Genomic DNA, 13,556 nt, shown 5'->3' with positions numbered 1-13,556 from the left:
TGACAAGTGGCAAGAGAAAATGGGATATCCAAATAAAATAACATTTATATGGGATTACAAGGCATATAAAACATTTGATGAACACATACCGGTGATTGCATTGACGGCAGAGACCACCAGATTACCCACTGAGAGTGTCTCATTTCAGCTCTTGTCACAAGGAGGCACTTGCAGAAGAATTCTCCACCCTTCTGAATGCCCATGTGGTTGAGCCTATTCCACCAGGGGACGAAGGGAAGGAATTCTATTCCAGGCACATCCTTGTACCAAAGAAAATGGGGATGGGGTGCGTCCCAACCTAGACCTAAAGGCCCTGAACAAATTCTTGGTCAAAGAAAAGTTCAGGATGGTTTCCCTGGGCACCCTTTCTCCCAGTGATTTGGGAAAAAGATTGGCTATGTTCTTTAAAATTAAAGGATATCTACGCTCGCATCCCAATACTTCCAGGCCACAGGAAGTATCTCAGATTTTGGGTTGGAACACATCACTTCCAGTACTGTGTTTTACCATTTTGCCTTGTTCAACTTCTTGTTGGCCCAGGCAGATCTGTTTCCCTCCTCTTCTGGAGTTATCCTCTGAAGAACTTTGGAGATTGGAGTATTTTCTGACTCTCATCATGCAGAATGAGGGATCTCTTCTGCATCCCAGCCTCCAATCTCTGGCCCTCACAGCCTGGATTCGATTGGATTTATTGGTTTGATGTACTGCTCAATACTAATGTGTCTGAGCGGTTTATAGCCAAAAGTATGCATTACACATCAATAAATCTTACAGAGACTTTAACACTGAAAATTGAAAATACGTCATATTATTATGAAAATCAACTAAAATGTTGCTGCAATAAGAATCTTCAATACTTTACGAAACCCATAATATGGAACCATAAGTTCCATAAAACTGGTCCACTGTAAGAAAAAGCCCTCCTTCGAGACGAAGTAAGTCTAATAATGTCCAAATTGGGCAATTTGAGCAAACCGTTTTGAGAGACTGTAACTCACATGAAGGAAGGTATCTGAATAACTTTTTTTTTTTTTTTTTTTAAGTAACTAGCCTTTATTAAAACGTTTCAACACCAGAAATTACAGTCCAAAACAGGTACTCAGTGGTTTCTTCGGTGCATCTATTTAATACAGAGAAAAATCTAACTACTCAACAGCAGTTTCTTCCCCTCACCCCCACCAGCCACTCAAAAGCTGAATGAAAATCAGCCTACATCCACTATAGGTCTACAAGTCTGTTTCCATTGGGTATATAACACCCAACGTCTATCAAAGGAGCACACCCTAAATCAATGATGTGCTTTCAAGTGATACATAGCATACCACTGATCCAATTTTCTCACTACTGCAATGAGGCTGGGAGCCTGAGGCAGTTTCTAAATAGTAGCATTCACCATCCGAGCTGCAGTGAGACCCAGCCTCAGCAGAAGGTGTGCACTTTCATCCAGATCAGGTAATGGCATATTCAAAAGAGCAAGCTCCATATTCAAGTCTATATCCTCCTGCAGGATCCGAGAAAGCATAGAAAAAACCCTAATCCAAAAAGGTGTACAAGAGGACAATCCCACCATATATGACAGTACATCCCCTGTCCCCCGGTGTCCACAGCCCCTCCAACATAGATCTGACAAACTGATTAACTTCTTAAATTACTCAAGGACAGTTCAGATTTCATGCTTTAAAATCAAGACACAACAGTTTGAATTCTATCCGTTTTTCAACAGGCAAACTGTGTAATTTGTTCAGAATTGGTGTAACATGATCTGATTTTTTTAAGCTCCTGATAGCAATCTTTTAGCGGCATTTTGTACCATTTGTAAATGTTTTAAACTGACTTTACTCAAACCAATTAATAATGAATTACAGTTGTCTAGCGTGTTAGTAATGAATGCATGAACCAATTTTGACAAATTTTCTTTAAAAATTATTTTCGATTGCTTTAACATGCATAGATGGTAAAAGCATAATTTCACTACATGACTTATCTGAAGATGAAATGACAAGTCAGTATCACAACGAATGCCCAGAGCAACTATATTTGGGGGGAGTGACAAAGAATAGTCATTTATCCCTGGAAGAACTCTTAAATCATTGTGTCTACATAAAAGCCACATTGCAGAACACTTTTCTGCATTTAGAATTCTTTTGAGCTCAACTCAAAAGAAGGAGTGGAGTGAGGGAGGGAGTGGCCTAGTGGTTAGGGTGGTGGACTCTGGTCCTGGGGAACTGAGGAACTGAGTTCGATTCCCACTTCAGGCACAGCTCCTTGTGACTCTGGGCAAGTCACTTAACCCTCCATTGCCCCAGGTACAAATAAGTACCTGTATATGTAAGCCGCATTGAGCGTGCCATGAGTGGCAAAGCGCGGGGTACAAACGTAACTAAAATAAAAAATAAAACCAGCTTGCTGGAACTTCAAGCCTGGATGTTGAGAGCTTAGAATTTGCTTCCTTGCATCTTCTAGAGGATGTCTCCAGGGTCTTGCTAGCTTCCAGGAAAGATTCCACTAATAGGTGTTTTCCTTTCAAATGGGGAAGGTTTGCTGTCTGATGTGAGAGCAGGGCCCTAGATCCTATTTCTTGTCCTACATACACCCTGCTTGAATACCTCCTACACCTTTCCGAATCTGGTCTTAAGACCAAACTGTTGGGGTTCACCTTGGTGCAATTAGCGCTTACCATCACTGTATAGAAAGTAAGTTCATCTCTGAACAGCCTTTGGTTGTTTGTTTCATGAGAGGTTTGACAAAGACCCCTATCAAATCTTTGCCTTTGTCATGGGACCTCAATGGCATGCTTACCCAGCTGATGAAAACTCCTTTTGAGCCGCTGGATTCCTGTCATCTGAAGTACTTGACCTGGAAGGTCAAATTTTTGGTGGCTATTACTTCAGCTTGCAGGGTCGGTGAGCTTCATGTCGTAATAGCAGATCTACCTTACACTAAATTTCATCATTACGGAGTAGTTATCCACATGCTCCCTAAGTTCCTGCCTAAGGGGTGTCTGAATTCCATCTAAACTAGTCAATTATTCTTTCAACATTCTTTCCGAAACCTCATGCCCATCCTGGCAAAAGTGCATTGCACACCTTGGACTGCAAGTGAGCATTGGCTTTTTACTTGGACTAGACCCTACAGACAGTCCACCCAGCTGTTTGTTTCTTTTGATCCCAACAGGATGAGGGTTGCCATCGTGAAACGCACAATCTCCAATTGGCTGACTCTTGAGGGTCATGTCAAAGCTCATAATGTCAGAGCCATGGCTGCATTGGTAGGCCACTTAAGGTCAGCCCCTGTGGTCTTCAGTCCACACATTAAATCTCACTATTGCCTAGAGCAGTGATGGGCAACCTTTTGAGCTTGGTGTGTCAAAATTCGCCAAAAAACCGAGCATAACTCGGGTGGTGTGTCACTTCGAGAAAAATCACTGCTACTAGGACCGCCCCCGGGCCCCCCCACCCGAGATCGCTGCCCACCCGAGGTCGCTAGGCCCCCCCCTCCACCCGCTACCGGGCCCAGAACTAACCTTAAAGCCTCCTTTCACGTCGCAGCAAGCAGCAGCAGGGCAGACCTCTCCTCCTTCCTTCTGTGCTCCGCCCTCGCGGACGTTACGTCAGGCGAGGGCGGGACACAGAAGGAAGGAGTGGCCTGCCCTGCTGCTGCTTGCTGCGACGTGAAAGGAGGCTTTAAGGTTAGTTTCCGGGAGCGAGGAGGGAGGGCGGACCACACTGTGGCGGCGCCGCGTGTCATCGAAAATGGCTACGCGTGTCAGTGCTGACACGCGTGTCATAGGTTCGCCATCAGAGGCCTAGAGCATGATACCCGACATGATGATCAGTTTGGACAGACAGTTCTGCAGAGTTTGTTTGGGGTTTAGAATCCAACTCCACACTCCATTTTTGTTCTGTTCTCGGCTGCATTCTCACACAGTGTGTATATAGATTCAGGTTAATTTGTTTTTTGACCTCGCCATTGCAAGGTGCTATTGTCCTACTGTTGTTTTCGGTGAGCCTGGTAGCTAGGAATTCCCAAATGTGAGAATATGGCCTGCTTGTCCTTGGAGAAAGCAGAGATACTTACCTGTAGGTATTCTCTGAGGACAGCAGGCCATTCATTCTCACATACCCTCCCACCTACCCTTGGAGCTGTCTGTTGCCATGATAACTACACTATTGTACTTCTGGTCCCACGCCCTCATGACATGGGGAAGGCACACTCGCATGCTTAGTGGGGGCACTATCACATGTCTTAAAGCTGTATTACATTTTTAAAGCATTCTGCGACGTGGATGACGTCACCCACATGTGAGAATGACATGCTTTTCTCGTAGAATTCCTGCTAAAGGTAAGTTATTCCTGCTTCATATTGAAAGCTTATTTTTTATTTAAAGTGAGACTGCCTAAAGATAGGTGTTTTTTGTATTTTCCTGAATTGTACTAGTTGCCTTATTGTTACTCGCATAGCACTGAATAGATTTTTGCAGGCTATAAGAATTTAATGTAATGTAATACGCTGTTTGCCTGTACAAATTTAAAACAATTTTGGGTACCAGTATGGGATAGAATTATAAATATGTTATAATTGAGTTCAGTGTGAATTCCTAAGCTGATTGTGTTGTGATCAGTCGCTTTTATCTCATACCTATACGGTCTAAACTGTCTAAGTAGAAAGACAATACAATCTTGCCTATGTATGTGTGGTGGAATACCGTCTCTCTCACTAGGAAGTATGAAGAGATTGCTGTAGTTCAGAGAAAGATCTGGGCTCCATTAGATTTGTTTTGTCAATAGGTTGATGAATTTTAGCCTTTGTTAAAAGGACTAGCTATTTATTAGACCGGGGTGGGGGGGGGGGGGGGGGATTCACTACATTGTATTGTATTTGTTTTTTGGTACCTCTATAAAACTAAAAGTTTAAACTAAAAAAAACCCAAATAAACCAAGGGGTATGTTTAAGGTGTGTTAGCGTTTTTAACGCGCCTCTAAATTTAAGGTGAGTTAAACGCTAACGCGCCTATACATTTCCATGGGCGTGTTAGTGTTTAATACGCGTACACCATTTACCCGCATTATAGCGCTGCTTAGAAAATCTAGCCCCAAGAGAGGGAACCCCCTTGTTTTTTTTGCAGTTTTCAGCTACCATTTTGAATTTCAACGATAAATTGTACCTACTTATTTAGTCATCATACTTATGTGTTACTATTTAAACAACATTTAATTATCTTAAGCTGTGCTGATGTTATGTTATTAACAACATTTCAGCATTACTAACTAGCGATTTTTGTGCATTAAAAATGTTCAACTAAAATGCAGTAAAATAACGTCATTCAAATGATACAATTAACAATGTAGCAGAATTTCGCAGTTACTGTGAATACCCAGTGTCACCGTAGCTTTAACATGGGCCTTCAGTTGCTTCGGGAAGTTCTTAATAGTCTTGTCGATCGATCCCTCTGTCAGGCTGTCCCAGATCATCTGCAACATTTCACTGAATTTGGTAATTGTTTGTAGCTTTGGGTTGAGCTTCTGATAGGCCTCCAACATTGCTCACCAGACAAAAGTCTATGTCACTGTGACAACATTATCAGTAAGCTAGTACCCCAACTTTTTTTTTCTCCAAATGGTAGTTTTACAGTGCAAACATTTTTGAACTCATGAAAATTGCTTAATGGTCATGCTAAAAAGTCTAACTTTGCGTTGTTTAAAGCTAATCTCATTCCACTCAGCACACAAACATAGATAGCAACAACAAATAAAGCTGTAAAATTTTATGTTGACATTCCAAGCGGTTGTTGAAAAAACAACAAAAAACTCTAGGGGGTTAATTTTATGCCTTACCCTGTACATTGACCTATCACAATAGTGCAGCTTTTCAGTGGTATTGACATCATTTGATACCCCTGTGTCATGGCAGACAGTTCCCTCATATTACCAGCCATAAATAGATGGTAAATTTTTGTAAAGACAGACATGCAAATACACGACATGCAAATAACTGCTGCTGGTTTTGTTTTGCAGTTACTACTTATGAATTTTGCCCCACCATCTCCATAGCTCCTTTGGCAGAGGGGGATGAAGTATTTTTCAGTAATGCCTTTTTAGGATTTGCAAATAAAAAAATGAAAATAGACGATATCAATCCACGCTCGTCTCAGACTAAATTTAGTAAGAGGGGGAGAAAAAAACCTCATAATTTCACAAAAGGAGTCGTGCAACAATTAAAGTCAGCAATCACTGGCTGGATAACTGCCCTTTTGTGATGGTTGTAATCATAGGCAAAACCCCCTCCTCCAATTAAAATATTGAAATTTTTGATATTTTTATAGATATTGTAATCTTCTACACAGTGCTTTGAATGAATATTTCTATCAAGTTCAGAGGCGGTAGATGAACGATAGAATGAAATCACTTAGCTTTGGCGTTCTAAACGGCTCCTCAGACTTCGACAGGTACCCGTTTCGCTGGGGCTTTGTCAAGAGATCTGAGCCTGTATAGACCTGTCAAAGAAAAGCAAGCTATCTGCGTTCTTATTAGTCAGTGGACTTACAATTTTGTCGTGTACGGTTCCAACTTACGCATCAGTGATTGTCAGTGTATTCCGCCAGAGATTGTACTCCAGTGGCGGTGGCGTTATTTATACTGTATAGCCCGGAAGGGTTGTTACCGGGTCTGATGGTATTAAGGCGGCAAATGCTGTTTTGCTCACATGTAGCATCCCCACTGCATTCTGGTATTGAGGCCGTTGGGTTCCAAAGATTGTAAACAGTATGTCCAACGAAGTTCTTTTTGTAGAAGAATCCTATTGATGTCGCCTCCTCGTTTTGAGGGAATCACACAATCGATCGCCATGCACTTCAAGTCTTCAAATTTTGTGTAGAAACTAAACACACTGCTGTACTAGTGGAGCACCGGGGAGCTTTTGAGTAATGCAGGAACGGTGTTCTGTCATTCGCGCCCGCAGGGACCTGCTGGTTTTGCCTACATAAATCTTGTGGCAGGGGCAGCTGATTATGTAAATTATGTTGCTGGATAAACAAGTAGTGTGGTATCTATGGAAATACATACCCAATTCAAAAAGCAATTAGCCTGGATGGTTATGTCACATATTTTACAGCTGGATTTGTTGCACTTGAAATGTCTAGTGGGCTGCTGGGCAACAGTGCTACCTGTCCTCACCTCAGGTAAGGAGGCCGGACTCAGTAGCTCTTTGAGAAGTATGTTAAAAAATGAAAAAGTGTTGCATTACTATATGAATCTAAGAATTTATAAATAAAGATTAAAAAAAAAAAAAGAAACGTACTCTCCATTTGTAAGCACCAGGTCCAGAACAGCTCCATCCCGCGTCGGTTCCATCACCCACTGCCGGAACAATTCTTCCTGTGGGGAATCTAAGATCTCTTTGCTTCTAGATGACCCCGCAGCCGGGACACCCCAAACAACATCCAGCATATTGAAGTCACCTATCAGTAGTACTTCCCCTTTCCTAGCTATCTTGCGGATGTCTTCAATTAAGTCCCTTTCCATTTCCTCTGACTGTGAAGGTGGTCTGTATATCACTCCGATATAGGTTGTTTATTTTCTCAGAATCTGCCTTTGCTAATCAGGCAGCGGAAGCAGTGGCCCGTCTCATAAAATTGTCCTGCACAAGGCCTAAAACCCTCAAAAGTACCTTGGTAGAGGTTAGAAGGTGCTTCTTACTCTCTTTATTAGTACTGGGGAAAGCGCAGCAACCCACAGACTGTAAGAAGTCCGGAACCTCTACAAAGAGTGGGACAGTGTCCAGTAATTGGCACTGGCTAACTAAAAAAATTAACCCTGCTAAAGGTGGTAATTAGGGACCGCAGCCAGGGGAAGGCTGTTTGTGTATCAGAAAGTGCTGCCGAAGGAGGCAGACTGAAAATCTAGAGATAGGGAATCATAAATCTCATCGGCGTTAAGGGAAGGACCCTTGCATAAGTCCACCGTCGAGAATATGTTGAAAAAAAAAGTTGTACCAGTTCCGAGAGATGAAACTGGAGTTTAAAGGTGTGAAAAAGATAAGAGAGGGAGTTAGATGGATTTAGGAGCAATACAGTTGACAGAGGATAGACAGCGGGAGGTTAAAAAGAATACATGTGTAAATGACTGTTTAACTTGTACCACTTCAGCATGGGACATAAAAAGAAAAGAAAAAGTACTGCTGCTGTTCCCCTGTTTTTGTCTTTTTTTTTTTTTTTTCAAAAGGGAAAAAAAAACCCAGAAAGCCAAGTTACTTTTAAAAGTGCAGGGCTGGAGAGATAAGAAAGCTAAGCGTGGCACATCTCCCAGCTATTCGTGGCCTTGAAAAACTGAGTTAGGAAGAACTAACAATGAAGGAGAAAAAATAATGCTTGATTTTAAAATACAGTTCTGTGGCCAGAAAAATGTTTTAAAGTAAGTTACAGTTCTGTGTTCCAAATCAAAGTGAATCAAATTAAAAGTATCTGGAAAAAATATTATAGAGAAATTTATAGTCTGGTGCCCAATGTCAAGAAAAGGGACTTAACTGTTAATTAAAAGTTAGGGAGGCAGATCCCAATCTCAGAGGGAGAGGAGACCCCATCCTCTGCTTACCAATAAGTGTTTATAATTAGGATCTGCCTCACCCATTTGCGCAGCGGAAGCCATGGGCTGTCTGTACTATCCTAGAGAGAACTGCAAATCCCCTCTAGATACTTAATTACCCCAACCTTAAATCTGCTCATGACAGTGTTACTCGGTCAAGGCAGTATAGACCCTAGTAATTAGAAAGGAACCCAGTATGTAGTAGATATAATAAGATAGTTTATTACAATCTTATCAATGGTAGTACAAGCAATTCAGACAGTCACATGGTGGAACAGCATTACATGGTATGTCCTCTCTCTAGCCTTCTGGAGTCTTCCTTCTCTGGTCTTCTTCTCCTCTCGTCTGATCTAATACCCCTCAAACTGCTGCTTATATACAATTTTGGCCCTATTCATTTCAGTGGACCCCAGCTGTCTGAACAGGGCTCGTGGTTCTTATCAGTTGATCAGAATGACTTCATATGTTCCCAAACCTTCCTGTAGCCCCCCTTTGGATGTTCTCACCCGGGGTGCCAGCTGACCCAGTACTATCTGTACATAACCATAGCACTCTTGCTCATGACGTCTTGCAGGTGCCAGTCTCAGGATTGTTTATAGAGTAGATTGCCCCCACCCTTGCCAGCTCTCAATTACCTCATTTCAGCACTTGCCACAGTGAAATGTAACTGTGTCAAAGGTGATCTCTGATTTTGACCGTCTTCATCATCTTTACCATGAACTTCATGAGTTACACCGTCTTTGCCACCAACATTTAGAGCCACTGGACTGAAAATCCTGTCCTATGACTGAGCTACTAACCCTCACAGACAGTACCTGCCAGGACGTACCACCTGTACCTGTACGGAATATTGTCCATCCCCCGGACTCCACCCTTGTTGATCTGTCCCCTGTTGAACTCATTGCTGAGTCTGCACCTGCCATTCTCCCACCGGAACAGTGTGACGCAAAGCCCACCCAGTTTCCCTAACCTCCCAAGCTACACACCACAGGGACTTTCAATTTTGCACACCTAGAGTGGAGGAGTGGCCTAGTGGTTAGGGTGGTGGACTTTGGTCCTGGGGAACTGAGGGAATTGAGTTCGATTCCCGGGCACAGGCAGCTCCTTGTGACTCTGGGCAAGTCACTTAAACCTCCATTGCCCCATGTAAGCCGAATTGAGCCTGCCATGAGTGGGAAAGCGCGGGGTACAAATGTAACCAAAAAAAAAATAACTTGCACTCGAAATTACTGTTCTTATTGTTTCTTATATTTTGCTGCTTGGTCTGATAATTTATGTATTTGAGAAACTCCAGAGTTCCTCCAGTACAGAATTAAGGCCTAGGGGATTGCTACTGAATTCCCTCTCCTTTCCACTGTTTCATTTTTGGGCTCTTTTCTCCTCCTGCTTTAGGGAGGTAGTTCCCACGGGCATGACCCAGGCCCCTGCTACGCAACCCCTCCCTTGGTCCTTTCCCTGGGATCCTGCCCCAGAAGATGACCCTACCTGGGATCCCTTGACCAGGTATCAGATACTGTGTTCTACATTATTTGACACCTGGACTGTAGGATATGTTTATTTTCTCAGAATCTGCCTTTGCTAATCAGGCAGCGGAAGCGTGGCCCGTCTCATAAAATTGTCCTGCACCAGGCCTAAAACCCTCAAAGTACCTTGGTAGAGGTTAGAAGGTGCTTTTTCACAAACACTCCCTCTTGGACTTCGAATCTGCCTTTGTAAATTTATTTAAAATTGCCCGAAGAGCTGTAAGTTCTAGAACCCTTTTTCTTACATTGTTTAATATCTTTATCCAGGCTCTCGAACTGCCATTCTTTCTGATACTATTTTTCTGCAGCACAAGCTGAACTGAGTTCTCAGGGAGCTGGCACGGGAGGGGGGTTCCTTTGCTCTTATAACCACATGCCTGGGACTGCGCATCAGTGAAGAGTCATGAAAGATGTTTTGGGCTAATGAAGTAGATAAGGGGTAGATGTACGTAGTTAGAGAGTACTCGAGGGAGGGGGCCTTAGTTGAAGCTGAGAATAGCTGAGAAAGCAGAAATGCCGATGAAGTCATCTCGCACTTGTGCTTTGCACCCTTTTGTGTATAGAGTCATTCAATGTCAAGTGGACCAGGGGTCCCCACCTCACCATCTCAGATTTTGATGAAATTTGTACATAGTTTCTTTATGATAACAAAAACTAAGCTGTGCAAAAACTTTAGTTCAAAAGACTAAAATTGGAGGGTTCTAGGGACCTCAAGTAAAGGGTTGCAAAATGTCGCCTGAGCAAAAATGACATTTTGGGCCAACTTCCCAAAACAGCTGTAAAACTGGAAGTTTTATGTAGTACAAGGGGGATATTTGGAGAACCTGCACTACTTTTAGGGCTTAATGAACTGGCAAAACCCCATGTTCCTAGTCCCTTACTTTTTGAATGGTTTAGGCTCAAACGTTGCCAAAAAAAACGGCAAAATCAATTTACAGCGATGTTGGGGCTGCTGTAGTTTTCTAAACTAGTTGGCCTTTCAGGTTGATTTTTGGTAGGTGTACTAAATGCACGGCTGTAATGAGGCATTCCAATTTGCAGCACTTTCCTTCAAGTGGTTGAAAAATTATAAGCGTTCAAAGTTGTATAAACAAGTATTTTTGCCCATTTTGGGCTATCTTTGATGCCCTTGATCTCCGTGGGACAGCTTCATATTCTTTCTTTTAGCACCATTAGAAAGAGCAGATTTCCTTCTATCAGAATATGTAGTTTCATTTTGGAGTCTCATCATATAAGGATTGCAAAATGCCCTCAAATGTTTGCGGGCAGCAGCCTGTGATTTCTTCACTACACCCTTGATACAATTGTAGTAAAAGTGATTCTTCTTTCAAAAAGCACCAATTTTTAAAATAAAGACACATTATGTTATAAAACTGTATTCAAGAAAACTAAAAACAGGAATGTTTTTTAGGATGTGGAAGGATTGGCCAGGTTCATGACAGGTTTCAAAGAAAACTGCAGTCAGTTAGGATGACCGACTTGGCCAATTATGATTGGTGGACCCTGTTGCAAGGCGTCTGAGTGTCTGTTGCTGGTGTTTCTTCACCCTTGCTACAGTTTGAGCTCTTAGTGAACTGTAGGCATCAAAGTAAGCCTAGCAACAGACACTCAGGAGCCAGGAGGTACCAGAAGCATACAATTGGGCAATGAAACAAACAATTCTGCCTTGCAACAGGGTTCACCAATCATAATTGGCCAAGTCTAAGTGGCTAAAGAAGTTTTCTTTAAATATTATGTTCCATATCATCAAGCTGATCAATCCATAGACTGGTGGGTTGTGTCCATCTACCAGCAGGTGGAGATAGAGAGCAAACTTTTGCCTCCCTATATGTGGTCATGTGCTGCCGGAAACTCCCCAGTATGTTCTCTATCTCAGCAGGTGGTGGTCACACACAGCAGCAGCTCTGGCTAGGCCTCCAAGCCTAATTTTTAGGTTTTGTTGAGTGCCTGGGGTTGAGGGCTCTTTTGAGCAAGTGCAAACCTGGTGGTGCCAGGTCCCTCCTTTTCTCCCCCCTCCCGCTGGCTCCGTTAAAAAAAAAAAAAAAAAAATTTTAAACGTCTTTAAAGGCGTTTATTTCGACGTTTATTTAAGCGTCTATTGCAGCTACTCACTGGGACACCAGGTCGTTACAACTCGGAGCGGACAGCAGGTAATTTTTACCTTTTTATAGCGGGCGGGGGTTCCCCGATTCTTCTCCTCGTGGCACATGGCGTCGGAGGGCGAGGGCGCAAAGGGTCGCTCCCCGGGTCGCTTGAGCGCTTCTAGAGGGGATGCGGGGGTCTTAAAGCCTGATTCGCCCTTGTTGGGTGACAGTTTCGTGACCGATGAATGTCCCGGTCCTTCCTCCGGCGTGGCGGTTTTTCCCGCCATAAACGCCCATCCCCCGCTCCTCGCCTCCGCCATCTTGGCCGGCCACGCGGCTCGGACGGCTTCTTCTTGGGCCGCCCTTGAGGTTGGAGACATTAATGCCATGAACGCCCTTAATTTGGGCGACGGCACAGAAGCGGCTAAAGTTAAGAGCCGTTCTTCCCGCGCGGCTCCTTCGCGGAGTTTCGCGCCGGACGCCATTTTGGATGCGCAGCATGTCTCTCCCCCGCTGTTGCGAGCGCCGGTTGAGAGCGCGCCTAGGGCTGTTGCCCAGGCTGCGGGAGTGCACAGTCTGGGGGGTTTCTCCCCCGAGTTTGTTTTGCTGCTGCATCAGGCCTTCCTCATGCACAACGCTGCCCCCGCTCCCTCGTCTGGTAAAGAGGTTGAGGTTCCCAGAGGTAAACGCCCTCGGGTTGATTCCCAGGCCTTGGAGGAATTAGTCTCCTCCGATGTAGATGAGGGCAGCGTGTCTGAGGTCTCCCAACGGTCCTTTGCGGATTCCTTGGAGGAGACGGATCCCCGCTCGGATGGAGCGGATGACCCCTCTGCAGCGCGGCTTTTTCGCCCAGAGGATTTGCCCAACCTGTTGTTACAGGCCCTGGACACTTTGAAGATATCCTCTCCGGAGGACGTCTCTCCCTCAGCCCCTGTTGGCTCTGCCATTATGCTGGGGACGAAGCGCCCGCCTAGAACCTTCCACGTGCATGATGCCATGCACACCTTAATTTCGGCTCAATGGGATGTCCCAGAAGCGAGCCTTAAAGTGGCTAGGGCTATGTCCCGCCTCTATCCTTTGGCTGTGAGTGAACGTGAGGCCTATCTGTGGCCTACCGTGGATTCTTTAATCACTGCGGTGACTAAGAAAACGGCATTGCCAGTGGAAGGTGGCACGGCCCTAAAGGACGCCCAAGACAGGAGATTGGAGGCGGCCTTAAGGTCGTCCTTTGAGGCGGCTGCTTTAAGTTTGCAGGCCTCAGTTTGCGGCTCCTATGTGGCCAGGGCGTGCCTGACTATGGTGCAGCGGGCTTCCCCCTCGGATCATTCCTTGAGGGCTGATTGGCCAGCCCTGGAATCGGGCTTAGCCTA

General features: G+C 44.2%; 1 protein-coding gene across 1 annotated transcript in view; it reads left to right on the top strand.

Moving 5' to 3' along the window:
• Positions 1–13,556, top strand: part of TDRD5 (tudor domain containing 5) — a 158,198-nt gene that overhangs the window by 6,959 nt on the left and 137,683 nt on the right. The gene's annotated exons all lie outside the window — the stretch shown is intronic.

Source organism: Microcaecilia unicolor, chromosome 6, assembly GCF_901765095.1.
Source record: "Microcaecilia unicolor chromosome 6, aMicUni1.1, whole genome shotgun sequence".
NCBI lineage: Eukaryota > Metazoa > Chordata > Amphibia > Gymnophiona > Siphonopidae > Microcaecilia > Microcaecilia unicolor.
This window is presented reverse-complemented; position numbering and strand designations above follow the sequence as displayed.